The 24790-nt window shown below is 47.3% G+C and overlaps 3 non-coding genes and 3 pseudogenes across 3 annotated transcripts; 3 read left to right on the top strand and 3 right to left on the bottom strand.

Moving 5' to 3' along the window:
- The first annotated feature begins 2014 nt into the window (after window positions 1-2014).
- LOC137325676 (U1 spliceosomal RNA) lies at window positions 2015-2178 on the top strand. Its single transcript, XR_010963921.1, has one exon. It is a non-coding gene; the product is annotated as a U1 spliceosomal RNA (small nuclear RNA).
- Window positions 2179-4161: 1983 nt separating this feature from the next.
- On the bottom strand, window positions 4162-4365 carry LOC137325848 (U2 spliceosomal RNA; annotated as a pseudogene).
- Window positions 4366-9695: 5330 nt separating this feature from the next.
- On the top strand, window positions 9696-9859 carry LOC137325928 (U1 spliceosomal RNA). Its single transcript, XR_010964055.1, has one exon. It is a non-coding gene; the product is annotated as a U1 spliceosomal RNA (small nuclear RNA).
- A 1953-nt stretch (window positions 9860-11812) lies between these two features.
- LOC137325857 (U2 spliceosomal RNA) lies at window positions 11813-12017 on the bottom strand (annotated as a pseudogene).
- Window positions 12018-15688: 3671 nt separating this feature from the next.
- Window positions 15689-15862, top strand: LOC137325825 (U2 spliceosomal RNA; annotated as a pseudogene).
- A 2053-nt stretch (window positions 15863-17915) lies between these two features.
- LOC137325666 (U1 spliceosomal RNA) lies at window positions 17916-18079 on the bottom strand. Its single transcript, XR_010963912.1, has one exon. It is a non-coding gene; the product is annotated as a U1 spliceosomal RNA (small nuclear RNA).
- Between the last annotated feature and the right edge of the window lie 6711 nt (window positions 18080-24790).

Genomic DNA, 24790 nt, shown 5'->3' with positions numbered 1-24790 from the left:
AGATTGTATAAATGCAGAATTAGACAAGCGTGTAACAAAGGCATAGTGGTCTTAATGGGGGAACTTCAACCTTCACATAGATTGGGAAAAGCAGACCAGCAACTGTCAGAAAGGTAGTGAATTTCTTGAGTGTGTCCGGGATAGTTTTCTACCTCAAGAATTTTCAGTTAATCAGAGAGAGCCAGCATGGATTTGTGAAAGGTAGGTCGTGCTTGACAAACCTGAATGAATTTTTTGAAGAGGTGACTAAAGTAGTGGATAGGGGAATGTCAATGGATGTTATTTATATGGACTTCCAGAAGGCATTTGATAAGGTCTCACAGAAGAGACTGTTAGCTAAGATAGAAGCCCATGGAATCGAGGGAAAAGTACGGACTTGGTTAGGAAGTTGGCTGAGCGAAAGGCGACAGTGAGTATGGATAATGGGAAGGTACTCACATTGGCAGGGTGTGATTAGTGGAGTCCCGCAGGGATCTGTCTTGGGGCCTCAATTATTCACAATGTTTATTAACGACTTAGATGAAGGCATAGAAAGTCTCATATCTAAGTTTGCCGATGACACAAAGATTGGTGGCATTGTCAACAGTGTAGATGAAAACATAAAATTACAAAGCGATATTGATCGATTAGGTGAATGGGCAAAACTGTGGCAAATGGAATTCAATGTAGACAAATGTGAGGTCATCCACTTTGGATCAAAAAAGGATAGAACAGGATACTTTCTAAATGGTAAAAAGTTAAAAACAGTGGATGTCCAAAGGGATTGAGGGGTCCAGGTACATAGATCATTGAAGTGTCATGAACAGGTGCAGAAAATAATCAATAAGGCTAATGGAATGCTGGCCTTTATATCTAGAGGACTGGAGTACAATGGGGCAGAAGTTATGCTGCAGCTATACAAAACCCTGGTAAGACCGCACCTGGAGTACTGTGAGCAGTTCTGGGCACCGCACCTTCGGAAGGACACATTGGCCTTGGAGGGAGTGCAGCGTAGGTTTACTAGAATGATACCTGGACTTCAAGGGTTAAGTTACGAGGAGAGATTACACAATTTGGGGTTGTATTCTCTGGAGTTTCGAAGGTTAAGGGGTGATCTGATCAAAGTTTATAAGATATTAAAGGGAACAGATAGGGTGGATAGAGAGAAACTATTTCCGCTGGTTGGGGATTGTAGGAGTAGGGGGCACAGTCTAAAAATTAGAGCCAGACCTTTCAGGAGTGAGATTAGAAAACATTTGGAACTCACTTCCCCAAACGGCAATTGATACTAGCTCAATTGCTAAATTTAAATCTGAGATAGACAGCTTTTTGGCAACCAAAGATATTAAGGGATGTGGGCCAAAGGCAGGTATATGGAGTTAGATCACAGATCAGCCATGATCTTATCAAATGGCGGAGCAGGCACGAGGGCTGAATGGCCTCCTCCTGTTCCTATGTTCCTAAAACACAAGACGTGTTAAAGGCTGGTTAAACTGTTGAACGACGTTAATGTTTCAGAAGTGCATATTGTGAGTTGTGTGTCAAGCTGCTCCTGACTAGGCCCTGTCCATTGTCATGTTAATCCCAGGGCAGGGCGGGACTGCTTTGACCAGGAGACCTGTTTTCTGGGACGCAGGCGTGACATTCCAGGCCAGGTCAGGGAGGGACCTGCCACCCACGTGTGACATTCCAGGGAGGCACCTGCTTTGTGCTGATTCGAAACTACTACTATAGCGACAACTTGCAGTTCAATATTCCTACAACAGCGCGCGTGTATATATTACAACAACAACAACTGGAGGCGGGACATTTCCCTCGAAGGGCGACACGCAAACAACCATCGCCGGCACCGCATTGCTGCAGTATTTTCTCCGAGAGTATATCATCGGATATAGGGTCCAATATTTGAGCAGAATTAATCTCTCAGAGCATCAGCACGTTGCGAGCGAAGGGACATTCTGATTTTTAAAACCTGCCGTTGCAACCGTAAGAGGCAGTGAATGCTGTCAAGTGGCACTGTGTGGCGACATAAGGCATACTTACCTGGCAGGGGAGAATCTGTGATCCCGAAGGTGGATCTCCCAGGACGAGGCTAGCCCATTGCACACGGGGTGTGCTGACACCTGCGATGTCCCCAAATGCGGGATACTCGACTGCAAAATTTGTGGTAGTGGGGGACTGCGTTCGCGCTCTCCCCTGCATTGAAACTAAAAGTTAGATTTTCGATCCAGTAGTCCACCAATCGGATGGGAGGCGTTGTTTTGTGTGTGTGTCTGTACGTTATGTCAGTCAGTCAGTCTCTCTCTCTCACTCAGAGGCTGCTGTGGAAGGAAAGGTTTTTAAAAAGAACTTGCATATTGAAAGAAAGATGTGTCTGAAGCTGCTGGGCCCTGTCCATTGTCACATTAATGGCAGGGCGGGGCAGGACTGCTTTGACCAGGAGACCTGTTTTCTGGGTCGGAGGTGTGACATTCCACTGATTTCCCACCCTCCCGTCCTTCCTTCTGAACACCTTTGCCGTTTAATCGAGGGCCAAAAGCCTGTGAAAGGGAAGGACCAGCCGGCCGGCCCCCTGCTGGTCGGTGCTGCCAGTGGGGCCGGTGTGCGTGTTCTCAGCCTCATGTCCAGGTTCCTCAGGGAGGTTGAGGCAGCTCCCCTGGTGGTCTAGTGGTTAGGACTGTAGGGTGCTTTGGGGTTGTTCTCACCCTATTGATCGGTGCAGATATCTGGTCCCCGGTCTAGCCAAGGAACACTTATACCTCATGGACCGGGAGTTCAGGAAGACAAGACTTTTGCTAACGCACCCGGTGATGGATCACATAGCCGAATGGCACAGAGAACACACAAACTCGGTGTTTGAATTTAATTGGAATGTTGCTTTTATTATTCCATCAACACGAAGAAAATAACGATAAAAACGGTCCTGCACAGTACATTGAGTTACACACACCCACTACAGTACCTTATCCCGCTAAACTAAGAGGCTGGTGGGGACCCTGGAGACACCTATCACACACACACACACGTATGGTTGGGGCTCACCATTCCTTTACACTCTTCGGTCTGGCTGACCGGTTCTCTCACATTGGTTTCGTTGGAAGCTGCTCTCCTCCCTGGAGAGCTCGGGTGAAAAAAAAAGAGCGAGCAGGAACTAAGAGAGAGAGAGAAAGAGCTGGAAAAGAGATAAGAGCAAAGAAGCAAGAGAGCAAGAACCAGAGACAGCAAACAAGCGCAAAAAACAAGAGACCAAAAGCAAGAGAGCAAACAAGAGAGAGAGGGGTTTCGAGCTTCCACTTATATACTCCTCTCTTACAATAGTTTTTGTTGTTAAATGAGGCACTCCATGTCTGTTTAACAGTTCTTACAAAGTTGTTAAGAGTCTTTAATGGCTTTTGATGGTCTCTCATCATGTTGCAATTGCTTCTCTCGATGGGCCATTGTTCTTCGAATTCATTCCGATCGTCGAGCACTTGCCACACAAGGCTCCCTTTTCACCCCACGTCCTCGCTGTCGATTGGTTTTGCATCAGAACCGAGGCATGGCTCCGCCATGTCTGGAGCAGTTGCCTCTCTCAATGACCGACTGCCTCTCGAATTAGTGCTGATCATTGACCACCTGCTGTTGGTTTTGCATTGAAACAGAGACTGGTGACGTCTCACCTATCCTTCCATCTTAGGATTTTGGTCAATGGCCAAAGTTTTCCAAACTCGGAAGAGGAGGAATTCCCAGAATTCTTACAGGACGCAACCTTTCAAACTCGTTGAGACCTGGGTTCGAATCCCGGTCGGGGGGAGCGACTTTCTGGTGCAGATTAATTGGCAGCATCAAAGAAAGTCTCCTTTTCTGAGTGCGATGCTCCACCCTCACCACCACCGCCTTTTCCTCTCCTTGACAGACAGACAGAGAGTTCAGGAGCACGCACACTTTAATCTCGCAGTTTTCATTTGTACGCACAAAGACACGCAGACCCTGCTCGTTTAAAGTCAACGACGTCAAGGTATTTTGCAGTTTGAATTATATCGCTGCGAGGGAGCGAGGGGCACTCAGCCCAGGAGAAGAAAAGAATAGCAATGAGCTGAGAAAGTAAGTGCAATATATCAGCTTTATTCTGAGTAATAATCCATACACACGTAGAGAGACGCTGGGAAAGAGCTGTTTTTTCCTTTTGAATATCTCCCCAGAGGGAGGTGCACCGTTCCCAGAGACACTGCAATACTGGGTCGATGCGTGGAGTGGACGGAGCAAGCCCCTATTCCATCTCCCTGTTCCAAAAATCAATTTAATATATGGTCCCCAGATAGGGGACGTATCAGATATTAAACTGATAAGAACAGATTTTTTTTTTTTTTTTTCTGACACTCTGGGGTGCCTTATTGCCTTACAGATTCATTCCAGATTTCTTGCAGTGACATTACATCAAGCCAAAGCTCTACAAGCCAAAGCTCTACACTCTGCCCGAGGGGATTTCTCCCTGACTGCATCCCCCCGGCATACAATGGCAGGAAGGCTCCAAATGGTTGCCTTCCCCCACTTGACCACTTGATCTTAGCCAAAAGGCCGAGAAGCGATAACGCGCTCGATGTGAATTGATCTTGGGTCCTGTCTGCCCTCCGTCCTTTGACTCTGGCTGAATGTGTCTAAAGCAGTCTAGAACCACTGCCGTTCTCTCCCGCTCTGGGCACAATTTTGCCACCATTTCTAATTGCAACAGTGGATCGGCTTAAAGAAGTTGCCGCTTTTACCTTTCTCGCTCGGATTGCTTGAGAGATTTGTAAATTTGCCAGTAGTCCACCAATCAGATGGGAGAGGGTTGTGTCTCAACGGACCTCCGTCAGTCAGTCTCAGTCACTAACTAACTGCCGTGGAAGGAAACCTCTTTAAAGAAAACTAGTGACGTGATGTGACGTGTCTGAGTGAGATTACAACAGGCCAATTGAGAAAGAGGTGAGGTGCTGACAATCAGCAGCTTGTGTTTAAACATTCGTTCCACAGCAGGCAAGACCAATGAAAAGAAAATACTGCAGATGCCGGCTTGGCTGGCTGGCTGGGTGGAAATGGGAAATAAAAACTGAGTACAACAGAGCACCGAGTGAGACAGCTGAGAGTTTGGTGAGTGTGGGAGTTTGGTGAAGTGGGGGAAGGAGGTGCTGCTTTGTCTTGCTTTTCCTAACTTTTTCCGCAGAGCGGCGGCGGACCTGAGCAGCAGAATACTGAGAGTGGGGAATAAAAGCAGCAGCAGACCTGCAACAAGAGAAAACTACTGTGCAACGTCACAGGTGAGGCAGGAGAGTCCGAGAGGTGAGCACAGTGTAAAAGGAGACAGAGAGCGGGAGGAGAGTCTGAGAGGTGAACGCAGTGTAAATCTAAGGCAAGTTATGGCAGCACAGCTCGCACCCGTGATATGTTCCTCCTGCCCCATATGGGAAGCCATGGACACTACCAGGGTCCCTGGCGACCATGTGTGCAGGAAGTGTGTCCAGCTGCAGCTACTGGCTAACCGCATTTCGGAGCTGGAGCTGCGGGTGGATTCACTGTGGAGCATCCATGATGCTGAGACTATTGTGGATAGCACGATCAGTGAGGTGGTCACACCGCAGGTAAAGATTACGCAGGCAGAAAGGAAATGGGTGACCGCCAGGCAGAATAAAAGGACTAGGCAGGTAGAGCAGGAGTCCCCTGGGGCCATCTCCCTCTCAAACAGATATACAGCTTTGGATACTGTTGGGGGAGATGGCTTATCAGGGGAAAGCAGCAAGAGCCAATTTCGTGGCACCACGGGTGGCTCTGCTGCACAGGAGGGGAGGAAGAAGAGTGGCAGGGCTATAGTGATAGGGGATCCAATTGTAAGGGGAACAGATAGGCGTTTCTGCGGCCGCAATCGTGACTCCAGGATGGTATGTTGCCTCCCTGATGCTAGGGTCAAGGAAGGTAGATCGAATCGGGCCAGGACCTACTCCGTTAATGGTAGGGCGTTGGGGAGAGTTATAGAACAAAGAGATCTAGGAGTACAGGTTCATAGCTCCTTGAAAGTGGAGTCACAGGTGGATAGGGTGGTGAAGAAGGCATTTGGCATGCTTGGTTTCATTGGTCAGAACACTGAATACAGGAGTTGGGATGTTTTGTTGAAGTTGTACAGGACATTAGTAAGGCCACACTTGGAATACTGTGTACAGTTCTGGTCACCCTATTATAGAAAGGATATTATTAAACTAGAAAGAGTGCAGAAAAGATTTACTAGGATGCTACCGAGACTTGATGGTTTGACTTATAGGGAGAGGTTGGATAGACTGGGACTTTTTTCCCTGGAGAGTAGGAGGTTAAGGGGTGATCTTATAGAAGTCTATAAAATAATGAGGGGCATAGATAAGGTAGATAGTCAAAATCTTTTCCCAAAGGTAGGGGAGTCTATAACGAGGGGACATAGATTTAAGGTGAGAGGGGAGAGATACAAAAAGGTCCAGAGGGGCAATTTTTTCACTTAAAGGGTGGTGAGTGTCTGGAACGAGCTGCCAGAGGCAGTAGTAGAGGCGGGTACAATTTTGTCTTTTAAAACGCATTTGGACAGTTACATGGGTAAGATGGGTATAGAGGGATATGGGCCAAGTGCAGGCAATTGGGACTAGCTTAGTGGTATCAACTGGGCGACATGGACATGTTGGGCCGAAGGGCCTGTTTCCATGTTGTAAACTTCTATGACTCTATGTCGCGGAGCAGCTCCAGGACATTCTGGAGGGGGAGGGTGAACAGCCAGTAGTCGTGATCCATATTGGTACCAATGACATAGGTAAAAAAAGGGATGAGGTCCTGCAATGTGAATTTAAGGAGTTAGGAGATAAATTTAAAAAGCAGGACTTCAAAGGTAGTGATCTCAGGATTACTACCAGTGCCATGTGCTACTATTTATAGGAACAAGAGAATAGACCGGATGAATGCGTGGCTGCAGGGATGGTGTAGGAGGGAGGGATTTCGATTCCTAGTTCTGGGAAAGGTGGGACCTGTACAAGCGGGACGGGTTACACCCGAGCAGGTCCGGGACCAATGTCCTCGCGGGGGTGTTTGCGAATGCTGTTGGGGAAGGTTTAAACTAGAATGGCAGGGGGATGGGAACCTGAGCGGGGAGTCAGAAGGGAGTAAAGTTGAGAGCAGCATGAGAGGGGAAGACCCAGGGGAAATTTACAATACAAATAGTACAAACAGTTGTTCAAGAACAAGTGAAAGGGAAAAGCGTATAGCAGCAGAAACAAAGTGTACATTAGGAACTACAGATAAAGTGAAAACTAGAAGACGTAAGGAGATTAACCCAGCACCAAAGCTGAAGGTCAGGCTAGGGTGTGTGGCCCAACTAAGAGATCTATATACAAATGCACAGAGTATAAGGGATATATTAAATGAACTACAGGTTCAAATTCAAATTGGAAGGTATGACATGATAGCTATTACTGAGACATGGCTGCAGGATGGTCAGGATTGGGAACTAAATATACCAGGTTATAAAGTCTACAGGAGAGATAGGTAAAATGGAAGAGGGGGAGGAGTATCCTTCGTGATTAGAGATGAAATCACTTCAATGATAAAGGAGGATATAACGAGAGGTAAGCAGCCAACAGAGACCTTATGGGTTGAATTGAGAAATAGGAAAGGATCTAAGACTATGTGGGAGTTGCATATAGGACCCCTGGCAGCAGCTCTGAAGTGCTAGATTGTATAAATGCAGAATTAGACAAGCGTGTAACAAAGGCATAGTGGTCTTAATGGGGGAACTTCAACCTTCACATAGATTGGGAAAAGCAGACCAGCAACTGTCAGAAAGGTAGTGAATTTCTTGAGTGTGTCCGGGATAGTTTTCTACCTCAAGAATTTTCAGTTAATCAGAGAGAGCCAGCATGGATTTGTGAAAGGTAGGTCGTGCTTGACAAACCTGAATGAATTTTTTGAAGAGGTGACTAAAGTAGTGGATAGGGGAATGTCAATGGATGTTATTTATATGGACTTCCAGAAGGCATTTGATAAGGTCTCACAGAAGAGACTGTTAGCTAAGATAGAAGCCCATGGAATCGAGGGAAAAGTACGGACTTGGTTAGGAAGTTGGCTGAGCGAAAGGCGACAGTGAGTATGGATAATGGGAAGGTACTCACATTGGCAGGGTGTGATTAGTGGAGTCCCGCAGGGATCTGTCTTGGGGCCTCAATTATTCACAATGTTTATTAACGACTTAGATGAAGGCATAGAAAGTCTCATATCTAAGTTTGCCGATGACACAAAGATTGGTGGCATTGTCAACAGTGTAGATGAAAACATAAAATTACAAAGCGATATTGATCGATTAGGTGAATGGGCAAAACTGTGGCAAATGGAATTCAATGTAGACAAATGTGAGGTCATCCACTTTGGATCAAAAAAGGATAGAACAGGATACTTTCTAAATGGTAAAAAGTTAAAAACAGTGGATGTCCAAAGGGATTGAGGGGTCCAGGTACATAGATCATTGAAGTGTCATGAACAGGTGCAGAAAATAATCAATAAGGCTAATGGAATGCTGGCCTTTATATCTAGAGGACTGGAGTACAATGGGGCAGAAGTTATGCTGCAGCTATACAAAACCCTGGTAAGACCGCACCTGGAGTACTGTGAGCAGTTCTGGGCACCGCACCTTCGGAAGGACACATTGGCCTTGGAGGGAGTGCAGCGTAGGTTTACTAGAATGATACCTGGACTTCAAGGGTTAAGTTACGAGGAGAGATTACACAATTTGGGGTTGTATTCTCTGGAGTTTCGAAGGTTAAGGGGTGATCTGATCAAAGTTTATAAGATATTAAAGGGAACAGATAGGGTGGATAGAGAGAAACTATTTCCGCTGGTTGGGGATTGTAGGAGTAGGGGGCACAGTCTAAAAATTAGAGCCAGACCTTTCAGGAGTGAGATTAGAAAACATTTGGAACTCACTTCCCCAAACGGCAATTGATACCAGCTCAATTGCTAAATTTAAATCTGAGATAGACAGCTTTTTGGCAACCAAAGATATTAAGGGATGTGGGCCAAAGGCAGGTATATGGAGTTAGATCACAGATCAGCCATGATCTTATCAAATGGCGGAGCAGGCACGAGGGCTGAATGGCCTCCTCCTGTTCCTATGTTCCTAAAACACAAGACGTGTTAAAGGCTGGTTAAACTGTTGAACGACGTTAATGTTTCAGAAGTGCATATTGTGAGTTGTGTGTCAAGCTGCTCCTGACTAGGCCCTGTCCATTGTCATGTTAATCCCAGGGCAGGGCGGGGCGGGACTGCTTTGACCAGGAGATCTGTTTTCTGGGACGCAGGCGTGACATTCCAGGCCAGGTCAGGGAGGGACCTGCCACCCACGTGTGACATTCCAGGGAGGCACCTGCTTTGTGCTGATTCGAAACTACTACTATAGCGACAACTTGCAGTTCAATATTCCTACAACAGCGCGCGTGTATATATTACAACAACAACAACTGGAGGCGGGACATTTCCCTCGAAGGGCGACACGCAAACAACCATCGCCGGCACCGCATTGCTGCAGTATTTTCTCCGAGAGTATATCATCGGATATAGGGTCCAATATTTGAGCAGAATTAATCTCTCAGAGCATCAGCACGTTGCGAGCGAAGGGACATTCTGATTTTTAAAACCTGCCGTTGCAACCGTAAGAGGCAGTAAATGCTGTCAAGTGGCACTGTGTGGCGACATAAGGCATACTTACCTGGCAGGGAAGAATCTGTGATCCCGAAGGTGGATCTCCCAGGACGAGGCTAGCCCATTGCACACGGGGTGTGCTGACACCTGCGATGTCCCCAAATGCGGGATACTCGACTGCAAAATTTGTGGTAGTGGGGGACTGCGTTCGCGCTCTCCCCTGCATTGAAACTAAAAGTTAGATTTTCGATCCAGTAGTCCACCAATCGGATGGGAGGCGTTGTTTTGTGTGTGTGTGTACGTTATGTCAGTCAGTCTCTCTCTCTCTCTCTCTCTCACTCAGAGGCTGCTGTGGAAGGAAAGGTTTTTTAAAAAGAACTTGCATATTGAAAGAAAGATGTGTCTGAAGCTGCTGGGCCCTGTCCATTGTCACATTAATGGCAGGGCGGGGCAGGACTGCTTTGACCAGGAGACCTGTTTTCTGGGTCGGAGGTGTGACATTCCACTGATTTCCCACCCTCCCGTCCTTCCTTCTGAACACCTTTGCCGTTTAATCGAGGGCCAAAAGCCTGTGAAAGGGAAGGACCAGCCGGCCGGCCCCCTGCTGGTCGGTGCTGCCAGTGGGGCCGGTGTGCGTGTTCTCAGCCTCATGTCCAGGTTCCTCAGGGAGGTTGAGGCAGCTCCCCTGGTGGTCTAGTGGTTAGGACTGTAGGGTGCTTTGGGGTTGTTCTCACCCTATTGATCGGTGCAGATATCTGGTCCCCGGTCTAGCCAAGGAACACTTATACCTCATGGACCGGGAGTTCAGGAAGACAGGACTTTTGCTAACGCACCCGGTGATGGATCACATAGCCGAATGGCACAGAGAACACACAAACTCGGTGTTTGAATTTAATTGGAATGTTGCTTTTATTATTCCATCAACACGAAGAAAATAACGATAAAAACGGTCCTGCACAGTACATTGAGTTACACACACCCACTACAGTACCTTATCCCGCTAAACTAAGAGGCTGGTGGGGACCCTGGAGACACCTATCACACACACACACGTATGGTTGGGGCTCACCATTCCTTTACACTCTTCGGTCTGGCTGACCGGTTCTCTCACATTGGTTTCGTTGGAAGCTGCTCTCCTCCCTGGAGAGCTCGGGTGAAAAAAAAAGAGCGAGCAGGAACTAAGAGAGAGAGAGAAAGAGCTGGAAAAGAGATAAGAGCAAAGAAGCAAGAGAGCAAGAACCAGAGACAGCAAACAAGCGCAAAAAACAAGAGACCAAAAGCAAGAGAGCAAACAAGAGAGAGAGGGGTTTCGAGCTTCCACTTATATACTCCTCTCTTACAATAGTTTTCGTTGTTAAATGAGGCGCTCCATGTCTGTTTAACAGTTCTTACAAAGTTGTTAAGAGTCTTTAATGGCTTTTGATGGTCTCTCATCATGTTGCAATTGCTTCTCTCGATTGGCCATTGTTCTTCGAATTCATTCCGATCGTCGAGCACTTGCCACACAAGGCTCCCTTTTCACCCCACGTCCTCGCTGTCGATTGGTTTTGCATCAGAACCGAGGCATGGCTCCGCCATGTCTGGAGCAGTTGCCTCTCTCAATGACCGACTGCCTCTCGAATTAGTGCTGATCATTGACCACCTGCTGTAGGTTTTGCATTGAAACAGAGACTGGTGACGTCTCACCTATCCTTCCATCTTAGGATTTTGGTCAATGGCCAAAGTTTTCCAAACTCGGAAGAGGAGGAATTCTCAGAATTCTTATAGGAGGCAACCTTTCAAACTCGTTGAGACCTGGGTTCGAATCCCGGTCGGGGGGAGCGACTTTCTGGTGCAGATTAATTGGCAGCATCAAAGAAAGTCTCCTTTCCTGAGCGCGATGCTCCACCCTCACCACCACCGCCTTTTCCTCTCCTTGACAGACAGACAGAGAGTTCAGGAGCACGCACACTTTAATCTCGCAGTTTTCATTTGTACGCACAAAGTCAACGACGTCAAGGTATTTTGCAGTTTGAATTATATCGCTGCGAGGGGCACTCAGCCCAGGAGAAGAAAAGAATAGCAATGAGCTGAGAAAGTAAGTGCAATATATCAGCTTTATTCTGAGTAATAATCCATACACACGTAGAGAGACACTGGGAAAGAGCTGTTTTTTCCTTTTGAATATCTCCCCAGAGGGAGGTGCACCGTTCCCAGAGACACTGCAATACTGGGTCGATGCGTGGAGTGGACGGAGCAAGCCCCTATTCCATCTCCCTGTTCCAAAAATCAATTTAATATATGGTCCCCAGATAGGGGACGTATCAGATATTAAACTGATAAGAACAGATTTTTTTTTTTTTTTTTCCTGACACTCTGGGGTGCCTTATTGCCTTACAGATTCATTCCAGATTCCTTGCAGTGACATTACATCAAGCCAAAGCTCTACAAGCCAAAGCTCTACACTCTGCCCGAGGGGATTTCTCCCTGACTGCATCCCCCCGGCATACAATGGCAGGAAGGCTCCAAATGGTTGCCTTCCCCCACTTGACCACTTGATCTTAGCCAAAAGACCGAGAAGCGATAACGCGCTCGATGTGAATTGATCTTGGGTCCTGTCTGCCCTCCCTCCTTTGACTCTGGCTGAATGTGTCTAAAGCAGTCTAGAACCACTGCCGTTCTCTCCCGCTCTCGGCACAATTTTGCCACCATTTCTAATTGCAACAGTGGATCGGCTTAAAGAAGTTGCCGTTTTTACCTTTCTCGCTCGGATTGCTTGAGAGATTTGTAAATTTGCCAGTAGTCCACCAATCAGATGGGAGAGGGTTGTGTCTCAACGGACCTCCGTCAGTCAGTCTCAGTCACTAACTAACTGCCGTGGAAGGAAACCTCTTTAAAGAAAACTAGTGACGTGATGTGACGTGTCTGACAGTGAGTGGAGTGAGTGAGATTACAACAGGCCAATTGAGAAAGAGGTGAGGTGCTGACAATCAGCAGCTTGTGTTTAAACATTCGTTCCACAGCAGGCAAGACCAATCAAAAGAAAATACTGCAGATGCCGGCTTGGCTGGCTGGCTGGGTGGAAATGGGAAATAAAAACTGAGTACAACAGAGCACCGAGTGAGACAGCTGAGAGTTTGGTGAGTGTGGGAGTTTGGTGAAGTGGGGGAAGGAGGTGCTGCTTTGTCTTGCTTTTCCTAACTTTTTCCGCAGAGCGGCGGCGGACCTGAGCAGCAGAATACTGAGAGTGGGGAATAAAAGCAGCAGCAGACCTGCAACAAGAGAAAACTACTGTGCAACGTCACAGGAGAGTCCGAGAGGTGAGCACAGTGTAAAAGGAGACAGAGAGCGGGAGGAGAGTCTGAGAGGTGAACGCAGTGTAAATCTAAGGCAAGTTATGGCAGCACAGCTCGCACCCGTGATATGTTCCTCCTGCCCCATATGGGAAGCCATGGACACTACCAGGGTCCCTGGCGACCATGTGTGCAGGAAGTGTGTCCAGCTGCAGCTACTGGCTAACCGCATTTCGGAGCTGGAGCTGCGGGTGGATTCACTGTGGAGCATCCATGATGCTGAGACTATTGTGGATAGCACGATCAGTGAGGTGGTCACACCGCAGGTAAAGATTACGCAGGCAGAAAGGAAATGGGTGACCGCCAGGCAGAATAAAAGGACTAGGCAGGTAGAGCAGGAGTCCCCTGGGGCCATCTCCCTCTCAAACAGATATACAGCTTTGGATACTGTTGGGGGAGATGGCTTATCAGGGGAAAGCAGCAAGAGCCAATTTCGTGGCACCACGGGTGGCTCTGCTGCACAGGAGGGGAGGAAGAAGAGTGGCAGGGCTATAGTGATAGGGGATCCAATTGTAAGGGGAACAGATAGGCGTTTCTGCGGCCGCAATCGTGACTCCAGGATGGTATGTTGCCTCCCTGATGCTAGGGTCAAGGAAGGTAGATCGAATCGGGCCAGGACCTACTCCGTTAATGGTAGGGCGTTGGGGAGAGTTATAGAACAAAGAGATCTAGGAGTACAGGTTCATAGCTCCTTGAAAGTGGAGTCACAGGTGGATAGGGTGGTGAAGAAGGCATTCGGCATGCTTGGTTTCATTGGTCAGAACATTGAATACAGGAGTTGGGATGTTTTGTTGAAGTTGTACAGGACATTAGTAAGGCCACACTTGGAATACTGTGTACAGTTCTGGTCACCCTATTATAGAAAGGATATTATTAAACTAGAAAGAGTGCAGAAAAGATTTACTAGGATGCTACCGAGACTTGATGGTTTGACTTATAGGGAGAGGTTGGATAGACTGGGACTTTTTTCCCTGGAGAGTAGGAGGTTAAGGGGTGATCTTATAGAAGTCTATAAAATAATGAGGGGCATAGATAAGGTAGATAGTCAAAATCTTTTCCCAAAGGTAGGGGAGTCTATAACGAGGGGACATAGATTTAAGGTGAGAGGGGAGAGATACAAAAAGGTCCAGAGGGGCAATTTTTTCACTCAAAGGGTGGTGAGTGTCTGGAACGAGCTGCCAGAGGCAGTAGTAGAGGCGGGTACAATTTTGTCTTTTAAAACGCATTTGGACAGTTACATGGGTAAGATGGGTATAGAGGGATATGGGCCAAGTGCAGGCAATTGGGACTAGCTTAGTGGTATCAACTGGGCGACATGGACATGTTGGGCCGAAGGGCCTGTTTCCATGTTGTAAACTTCTATGACTCTAGATCCCTCTCGATCGTGGGCAAGAACCTGGTCATCAGGTGCGAGGTGCTCTCGGTGTTGCTGTACGTGGCGCAGGTCTGGCCCATACCTCGCTCCTGCGCCGCGACAGTCACCCGAGACATCTTCCACTTTGTCTGGAGATCAAAAATGGACCGTGTCCGCAGGGTCACGATGTACAAATCTCCAGAGAAAGGGGGGAAAGGCGTGCCCAACGTGGCCCTCATCCTGATGGCCACCTTTGTGTGCGGCTGCATCAAGCTGTGCATAGACCCTCAGTACGCAAACACAAAGTGTCACTACGTGCTGAGGTTCTACCTGTCCCCGGTGTTGAGAAGGATGGGCCTGGCCACGCTGCCACGGAACGCTCCGTCCAGTTGGACCGTTCCGCCCCACCTGTCCTGCGTGGAAAGGTTTGTGCAGGAAAACACCTTTGACCACAAGGCAATCAGCAAGTGGTCCGCACGGAACGTCCTCGAGACCCTGCGGGAAAAGGAGATGGTGGATCCTGTCGGTTGGTTCCCCGAGCAGACTGTCAATGTCATTTGGCAGAACGCCTCATCGCCAGAGCTTTCAAACAAGCACCAAGACCTAGCTTGACTGGTGGTGAGAATGGCCCTTCCCGTCAGATCCTTCATGCACTCCCGGGCTCTCAGCGCCACCGCGCGCTGTCCCAGAGGAGGCTGCGGTGGAGACGAGACCGTCACCCATCTCCTTCTGGAATGTGCCTTTGCAAAGAGGGGCTGGAGAGAGATGCAGTGGTATCTGTCCAGGTTCGTCCCGAGCAGTTCCGTAACACAGGTTTCTGTGCTCCACGGGCTGTTCCCGGGGACGCACACTGAGACGGACATCAGCTGCTGCTGGAAGACCATCAACTCGGTGAAAGACGCCCTTTGGTCTGCCCGAAACTTGCTGGTCTTCCAGCACAAGGAGCTGTCCTCGACCGAGTGTTGCAGACTGGCACATTCCAAGGTCCAGGACTACGTGCTGAGGGACGCACTGAGGATGGGTGCGGCCGCCGCAAAGGCCCTGTGGGGAAAGGCAACCGTTTAGAGCCTTCCCGCCATTGTAAACCGAGGGGCTGCAATCAGGGAAAAACCCCCTCGGGCAGAATGTAAAATTCAAATTGCTGTAATATACCTGCAATGAATCTGAAATGAATCTGCAAGCAATAATCTGTGTTGAGTATGATGCAATGAGACACCCGAGAGTGTCATGAACTGTAATTATGTCCAATGTGTTCATTGAACTGTACTTGACGTAACCTGCAAATTGTATAATCTGTATTGTGTACGTTTGGAATGTGATATGACAACTGTTTTGTATGTACTGCTGCAAATTTTATGAATAAAGTATATTTTTGGAATAAAAAAAATCTGTTCTTATCAGTTTAATATCTGATACGTCCCCTATCTGGGGACCATATATTAAATTGATTTTTGGAACAGGGAGATGGAATAGGGGCTTGCTCCGTCCACTCCACGCATCGACCCAGTATTGCAGTGTCTCTGGGAACAGTGCACCTCCCTCTGGGGAGATATTCAAAAGGAAAAAACAGCTCTTTCCCAGTGTCTCTCTACGTGAGTATGGATTATTACTCAGAATAAAGCTGATATATTGCACTTACTTTCTCAGCTCATTGCTATTCTTTTCTTCTCCTGGGCTGAGTGCCCCTCGCTCCCTCGCAGCGATATAATTCAAACTGCAAAATACCTTGACGTCGTTGACTTTAAACGAGCAGGGTCTGCGTGTCTTTGTGCGTACAAATGAAAACTGCGAGATTAAAGTGTGCGTGCTCCTGAACTCTCTGTCTGTCTGTCAAGGAGAGGAAAAGGCGGTGGTGGTGAGGGTGGAGCATCGCGCTCAGGAAAGGAGACTTTCTTTGATGGTGCCAATTAATCTGCACCAGAAAGTCGCTCCCCCCGACCGGGATTCGAACCCAGGTCTCAACGAGTTTGAAAGGTTGCGTCCTGTAAGAATTCTGGGAATTCCTCCTCTTCCGAGTTTGGAAAACTTTGGCCATTGACCAAAATCCTAAGATGGAAGGATAGGTGAGACGTCACCAGTCTCTGTTTCAATGCAAAACCTACAGCAGGTGGTCAATGATCAGCACTAATTCGAGAGGCAGTCGGTCATTGAGAGAGGCAACTGCTCCAGACATGGCCTCGGTTCTGATGCAAAACCAATCGACAGCGAGGACGTGGGGTGAAAAGGGAGCCTTGTGTGGCAAGTGCTCGACGATCGGAATGAATTCCAAGAACAATGGCCCATCGAGAGAAGCAATTGCAACATGATGAGAGACCATCAAAAGCCATTAAAGACTCTTAACAACTTTGTAAGAACTGTTAAACAGACATGGAGCGCCTCATTTAACAACGAAAACTATTGTAAGAGAAGGGTCTTTTAGTGGAAGTTCGAAACCTCTCTCTCTTGTTTGCTCTCTTGCTTTTGGTCTCTTGTTTTTTGCGCTTGTTTGCTGTCTCTGGTTCTTGCTCTCTTGCTTCTTAGCTCTTATCCCTTTTCCAGCTCTTTCTCTCTCTCTCTCTCTCTCTCTCTTAGTTCCTGCTCGCTCTTTTTTTTCACCTGAGCTCTCCAGGGAGGAGAGCAGCTTCCAACGAAACCAATGTGAGAGAACCGGTCAGCCAGACCGAACAGTGCAAAGGAATGGTGAGCCCCAACCATACGTGTGTGTGTGTGTGTGATAGGTGTCTCCAGGGTCCCCACCAGCCTCTCTCTCACTCAGAGGCTGCTGTGGAGGGAAAGCTTTTTAAAAAGAACTTTCATATTGTTCAGCGGGATAAGGTCCTGTAGTGGGTGTGTGTAACTCAATGTACTGTGTAGGACCGTTTTTATCGTTATTTTCTTCGTGTTGATGGAATAATAAAACCAACATTCCAATTAAATTCAAACACCGAGTTTGTGTGTTCTCTGTGCTATTCGGCTACGTGATCCATCACCGGGTGCGTTAGCAAAAGTCCTGTCTTCCTGAACCCCCGGTCCGTGAGGTATAAGTGTTCCTTGGCTAGACCGGGGACCAGATATCTGCACCGATCAATAGGGTGAGAACAACCCCAAAGCACCCTACAGTCCTAACCACTAGACCTGCCTCAACCTCCCTGAGGAACCTGTACATGAGGCTGAGAACATGCACGCCGGCCCCAATGGCAGCACCGACCAGCAGGGAAACGGCCGGCCGGTCCTTCCCTTTCACAGGCTTTTGGCCCTCGATAAAACGGCAAAGGTGTTCAGAAGGACGGGAGGGAGGGAAATCAGCACAAAGCAGGTCCACTGGAATGTCACACCTCCGACCCAGAAAACAGGTCTCCTGGTCAAAGCAGTCCTGCCCCGCCCTGCCATTAATGTGACAATGGACAGGGCCCAGCAGCTTCAGACATATCTTTCTTTCAATATGAAAGTTCTTTTTAAAAAGCTTTCCCTCCACAGCAGCCTCTGAGTGAGAGAGAGACTCACTGACTGACACAACGTACACACACACACACACACACATACACACACACAAACAACACCTCCCATCCGATTGGTGGACTACTGGATCGAAAATCAAACTTTTAGTTTCAATGCAGGGGAGAGCCCGAACGCAGTCCCCCACTACCACAAATTTTGCAGTTAAGTATCCCGCATTTGGGGACATCGCAGGCGTCAGCGCACCCCGCGTGCAATGGGCTAGCCTCATCCTGGGAGATCCACCTTCAGGATCACAGATTCTCCCCTGCCAGGTAAGTATGCCTTATGTCGCCTCACAGTGCCACTTGACAGCATTCACTACCTCTTCACTCACAATGTGCTAATGCTCAGAGATTAATTTTGCTCCTGTATTGTAACATGTATCCGATAACATACTCAGAGAAAATACTGCAGCGATGCAGTGGTCTTTCCCCATGGCCCTGTCAATTTTTTTCCAAGTCAAGTATTTATCCAATTCCCTTTTGAAAGTTACAATTGAATCTGCTTCATCCACCCTTTCAGGCAGTGTATTCCAGATCATTACAACTGGCTGCATAAAAAAATGTTTCCTCATGTCGCCTCTGGTTCTTTTGCCAATCATTTTATCTCTGTACCCACTCGTGACTGACCCTTCTGCCTCTGGAAACAGTTTCTCATATTTACTCTGTCAAAACCGTTCATGATATTGAGCACCTCTAACAAATCTCCCCTTCGCCTTCTCTGCTCCAAGGAGAACAACCCAAGCTTCTTCAGTCTCTCCACATCACTGAAGTCCCTCATCCCTGGTTCCATTCTAGTAAATCTCTTTTGAACCCTAAGGCCTTTCCATCCTTCCTGAAGTGCGGTGCCCAGAATTGAACACAATACTCCAGTTGAGGCCTAACCAGTGTTTTATAAAGGTTTAACTTAACTTCCTTGCTTTTGTACTCTATGCTCTTAATAAAGCATATGGGATCCTGGACTTGATTAAGAGCCTTCTCAACTTGTCCTGTCACCTTCAAAGGTTAATGTATATACACCCCCAGTTCTCTCTGTTCCTGCACCCCCTTTAAAATTGTACCATTTAGTTTATATTGCCTCTCCTTATTCTTCTTACCAAAATGCATCACTTCACACTTCTCTGCAGTAAATTTCACTGCCATGTGTCTGCCCATTTCACCAGTCTGTCTACGTCCCCCTGAAGTCTGTTACTATCCTCCACATTGTTTACTACTTTTCCGAGTTTTGTGTCATCTGCAAACTTTGAAATTATACCCTCTAGATCCAAGTCCAGGTCACTAATATATATTAAAAATAGCAGTGGTCCGAATACTGACCCCTGGGGAACACCACTCTATACTTCCCTCCAGTCTGAAAAATAACCGGTCACCAGTACTCTCTGCTTTCTATCCCATAGCCAAGTTTATATCCATGCTGCCACTGTCGTTTTAATCGCATGGGCTTTAATTTTGCTAACAAGTCAATTATGCGGTACTTTATCAATTGCCTTTTAAAGTCCATAAACACAATATCAACCCTCTCCGTTACTTCATCAAAGAACTCAATCAAGTTAGTCAAACTCGATTTTCCTTCAACAAATCCATGCTGACTTTCATTTATTAGCCCATACTCTTCCAAGTGCCAATTTATTTTGTCTGGATTTTTGCCTCAAAGTTTCCTCACCACCGATGTTGGGCTGATTGCCTGGAATTGCCGGGTTTATACCTCGCCCCTTTTTTGAACAGGGGTGTAACATTTGCAATCCTCCAGCACCATCCCCGTATCGAAGGAGGATTAGAAGATTGTGGCCAGAGCCTCTGTAATTTCTACCCTTACTTCCCTCAGTAACCTGGATTGCATCCCATCTGGACCAGGTGACTTTTCTACTTTGAGCCCTGCCAATCTTTTAAGTATCTCCTCTTTATCTATTTTTATCCTGTCCAACATCACTACCACCTCCTCCTTTACTGGTACAATGGCAGCATCCTCTTCTCTAGTGAAGACCGATGCAAAGTATTCATTTAGTACCTCAGCCATATCCTCTGCCTGCACAAGAAGATCTCCTTTGACTACCCTTTTACTATTCGTGTGTTTATGAAAGACTTTTGGGTTCCCTTTTATATTAGCCTCTAATCTATTCTCATCCTCTCTCTTTGCCCCTATTATTCCCTTTATTTTAAACAAGGTCTCCACTGTACTTCCATTATTCAGCCTGGTTCTCTACTGTATTATGAACCTTACATTCATCATAAGCCTCCTTTTTATGTTTCATTTTAATCTCGATATCTTTAGTCATTCAGGGAGCTCTAGCTTTGTAACGCCCTTTTCCCCTCATTGGGATGTGTCTACTCTGCACTCGAACAGACTTCTCCTTACTGGCCTCCCATCGTTCAATTACCGTTTTGCCTGCCGATTTTTGATTCCACTCCACCTGGGCATGATCTCTTTTAACTGACTGAAATTTGCCCTTCTCCAGTTAAGCATTTTCACATTTGATTGTTCCTTGTCCTTTTCCATTACTATTCTAAACCTAATGACATTATGATCACTGTTCCCCAAATGCTCCCCCACTGAAACATGCTCTACCTGCCCCACTTCATTCCCCAGAACTAGGTCCAGCACTGTTTCCTTCCTGGTTGGGCTGGAAACACACTTCCAGAAAGCTCTCTGGAACACATTTCAGGAATTCCTCCCCCTCTTTGCCCTTTATACTGTTACTATCCCAATCTATATTAGGATAATTGAAGTCCCCCATTATTACTGCCCTATAGTTCTTGCATCTTTCTGTAATTTGCCTGCAAATGTTCTCCTCTCTCTCCTCCCCACTATTTGGTGGCCTGCAGTGTACACCCAGTAACATAATAGTTCCTCTATTGTCCCTTAATTCTAACCAAATAGATTCTGTCTTTGACCCCTCAACAACATCATCCCTTTCCAGTGCTATAACAGTTTCTTTGATCAACACTGCTAGTCCCCCCTCCTTTCTATCCTTCCCTCTTTCTCCTGAATACCTTGTAGCCAGGAATATTAAGTACGTAATCCTCCCCTTCTTTGAGCCAGGTCTCTGTTATTGCCACTATATCATTGTCCCATGTGGCGACTTGAGCCTGCAGCTCACCAACCTTATTTACCACACTACGTGCATTTACGCAAATGCACTCCAATCTTTTTTCTGATTCGTTCATGGAATGTGGGTGTTGCTGGTGGTGGTGAGCCGCCTTCTTGAACCGCTGCAGTCCGTGTGATGAAGGTACTCCCACAATCTCATCTTAAACTGCCTCGCATTTTCCCCCTGACTGATCCCTATTTCTGAACAATTCTTTAATCGAGTGCTACTTGTCCCTCCCAGTCCTCTGTGCATCTTGTTTCTCCTCTCAAATATTTCCTCCTGGTGCCCATTCCCCAGCCAAATTAGTTTTCACCATAAGACCATCGAGATAGGAGCAGGAGTAGGCCATTCGGCCCCTCGAGCCGACTCCACCATTTAATGAGACCATGCCTGATCTGATTTTTACCTCAACTCCACTTTCCCGCCCTTTCCCCATATCCTTTGACTCCCTTGCTGATTAAAAATTTGTCTGACTCAGCCTTGAATGTATTCAATGACTCAGCCTCCACAGCTTTTTGGGGTAAAGAATTCCAAAGATTCACGATCCTCTGGGAGAAGAAATTCCACTTCATTTCAGTCTAAACCGGTCACCCCTTATTCTGAGACTATGCCCCCTGGTTTTAGATTCCCCCATGAGGGGTAACATCCTCTCAGCATCTACCCTATCGAGTCCCCTCAGAATCTTGTATGTTTCAAGAAGATCTCCTCACATTCTTCTGAATTCCAATGAGTATAGACCCAACCTGTTCAATTTTTCCTCATAAGACAACCCTTCCATACCCGGAATCAACCTCGTGAACCTTCTCTGAACTGCCTCCAATGCAAGTATGTCCTTCCTTAAATAAGGGCACCAGAACTGTACGCAGTACTCCAGGTGTGGTCTCACCAGCACCCTGTACAGTTGTAGCATGACTTCCCTGCTTTTATACTCCATCCCCCGAGAAATAAAGGCCAATAGTCCGTTTGCCTTCCGGATTACCTGCTGCACCTGTATGTTGACTTTTTGTGTGTCATGTACGAGGACACCCAGATCCCACTGTACCACAGCATTTTGTAGTATTTCTCCATTCAAATAATATTTTGCTTTTTTATTTTTCCTCCCAAAGTGGATGACTTCACATTTTCCCACATTATATTCCAATTATATTATATTAAACCTCCCCCACAGCACGAGTTAAGCTCCCCATGAGGACACTGGTCCCAGTTCTGTTGAGGTGTCACCCGTCCATCTTGAACAGATCCCTCCTACAGAACTGGTCCCAATGCCCCAGGAACCTGAAGCCCTCTCTCCTGCACCATTGCTCCAGCCACGCATTAACTTGTCTTATCCTACTATTCCTACACTCACCAGCACGAGACACTGGGAGTAATCCAGAAATTACTATCTTTGAGGTCCTGCTTTTTAACTTCCTCCCTAGCTCCTGAAACGCTGCAGAACCTCAACCCCTTTCCTTCCTATGTCATTGGTTCCCACATAGACCACGACTTCTGGCTGTTCCCCTGCCCCCCCTCAAAATGTTCCGCACCCTCTCAGTGATGTCCTTTACCCTGGCACCAGGGAGGCAACACACCATGTGGGACTCACGTCGCCGGTTGCAGAAATGCCTGTCTATCCCCCGGACTTTCGAATCCTCTATAACAGCTGCATTTCTTGTGCCCCCCCTCCCCCCGACCCTGTGCAGCCGAGTCTCCCACGGTGCCGTGGATTTGCTCCAGACTGCACTCCCCCATGGTGTCAACACCCTCACTGGGACTCAACACTGAATACCAATTTGTGAGTGCCACACTCCCAGGGGACTCCTGCACGGCCTGTCTGTTCCTTCTTGTCTGTCCGGTGGACACCCACTCCCTCTCCACCTGAACTCTCTGCAGCTGGGGGGTGACCACCTCCTGAAACGTGCGATCCACAAAACTCTCAGCTTCCCGCATTCACTGTAGTGACGCCAGCCGCCCCTCAAACTCAGAAGCCCTGAGCTTGAACTCCAGCAGATGGCGGCACTTCCTGTACATGTGGTTTTCCAGGACACAAAGTGCGTTCTGGAGTTCCCACATGGCACAGGATGTGCATGGGACGGGCCCCAGCTGTCCTGCCACGTAAACTGTTTCTTTAGCTTTAAGGCACTTTACTGTTTATCTGACAGTAAAACACGAACCAACCACTAAAAAACACTAACCAATGAACTAAATACTTACTGACCTGCCCTCGGCGCGCCTCCTTGCCTTGTTTTGATTCCTCCTGCGTCTCCCTTTATGCTCCGCTCAGTCAACATCTGCAGTTCTTGGGTTTAAATCACTTAGCACCTCCTTCCCCCTCTGCACCTAATTCCCACATGCACCAAATTCCCAGTTGAATGTGTTCACTCCGTTCGAGGCTCACTCTCTGTCTTTCCCAAACTCTGTGCTCAATCTCCACACTCACATCATCAGTAAATCTCCACACTCACATCAGTGAAAATCCGCATTCATCAGTAAAAATACAGAGCAAGGAGTCTCGCACACACCATCCTACAATATACTTTCATTATCTGTGCAGCGAGACCGAGATCAGAGTTTAAACACACTAATACTCACCAACCCGCCTGCAATAGCACATCCCAGGATTTTTATTGAACTCTCTTATTCTCCATTTGTACCACACAGAACAGTGCAGATCCCTTCTCCTCAGGGCACTGCATCACCTGTTATTTAAATCCTCCTGTCCTATAAGATTCTATGATTCCATCAGTCAAAATCCACACACACAACTCCGGTCAAGATCCACAGAGCAAGGAGTCTCGCACACACTCAATCACTGTTAGAGCAAGGAGTCCCGCACGCACCATCCTACAATACACTTTCATTACCTGTACAGTGAGACAGAGACCAAGAGTTTAAACATGCTTACACTCACCAGTCCGTCTTCAATAACACATCCCAGGAGAAAGAGTGAGAGAGAGAGGGGTCAGTGCACCTACCTGCCCTGATATAACAGAAGCTTGTCAGTCAAAAGTCCTCTCCTCCCAGTCCAAAGCCCCTATCCGACCAGCTAACTGCTTTCTCTGTCTCAAACAGCCCCCTGCTGTGGAAAGGTCCAAGTTGAGTCTGTCTGTGAGGGGGGAGGGCATTTTGTCTTGGTGCAGTGACCCAGATTGTTCCTTCCCGGGGCTGTGTGAGGTGAGACCTCCTGCTGGGAGCCAGGTCTAAGGTCTGCTACCTGGAGAGGACAGAGCTCTTTTCACCATTGTGTGCAGACAGGCAGTGAGCAAATGAACTGAACGGAGCCCTCAATCACCTGCAAAGCTCCTTTGCTCACACCTTCCTTTCATTAAACTCACCTCAATTGTCTGATTTCAAAAGTTTCCTTTCTTTTATTTTAACCTGCTACTTCTTTGTCTGTTATCCATCTGCTTTTTGATTGCTTTTTCCCTGTTCCCTATCGGTCATAGAATCAAACAGCACAGAAGGAGGCCATTGGGCTGACTCTTTGAAAGATCTATCCAATTAGTCCCACTCCCTGCTAATTCTCCGTAGCCCTGCAAATTTTTCCTTTCGAAGTATACATCCACTTTCTGCTTTTCCCTCTGCTCTTTTTCTCCGTCTCCCCCCGTTCCCTTTATAATCACGACATTTGCTTCCATTTCCCCCTGTGACACTGTGCAGTCCGTGTGTACAGGTCTCTGTGTCTGTGCTTCAAGCAATGTTTGTCTCTCTCACTGTCTCTGTCTGTGGTAGTCACTGTACCTCAGCCTGTTTTTACTACGTTAATTACTTTGCGTCAGTATTTACAGTAGAGGAAGAGGATAGCATGCTGGACATCCCAAGGAAACTAATTTTGAATCAGGGATGGGGACTCACTGTAATCATAAATCATCAGGTGGCACGAATGTTACGTGCTGCCTGCATCGCAAACAACAGGCGAAGGTT

The sequence above is a fragment of the Heptranchias perlo genome, chromosome 9, assembly GCF_035084215.1.
Source record: "Heptranchias perlo isolate sHepPer1 chromosome 9, sHepPer1.hap1, whole genome shotgun sequence".
NCBI lineage: Eukaryota > Metazoa > Chordata > Chondrichthyes > Hexanchiformes > Hexanchidae > Heptranchias > Heptranchias perlo.
Note: the sequence above shows the minus strand (reverse complement) of the source record. Positions and strands in the feature narration are given on the sequence as shown.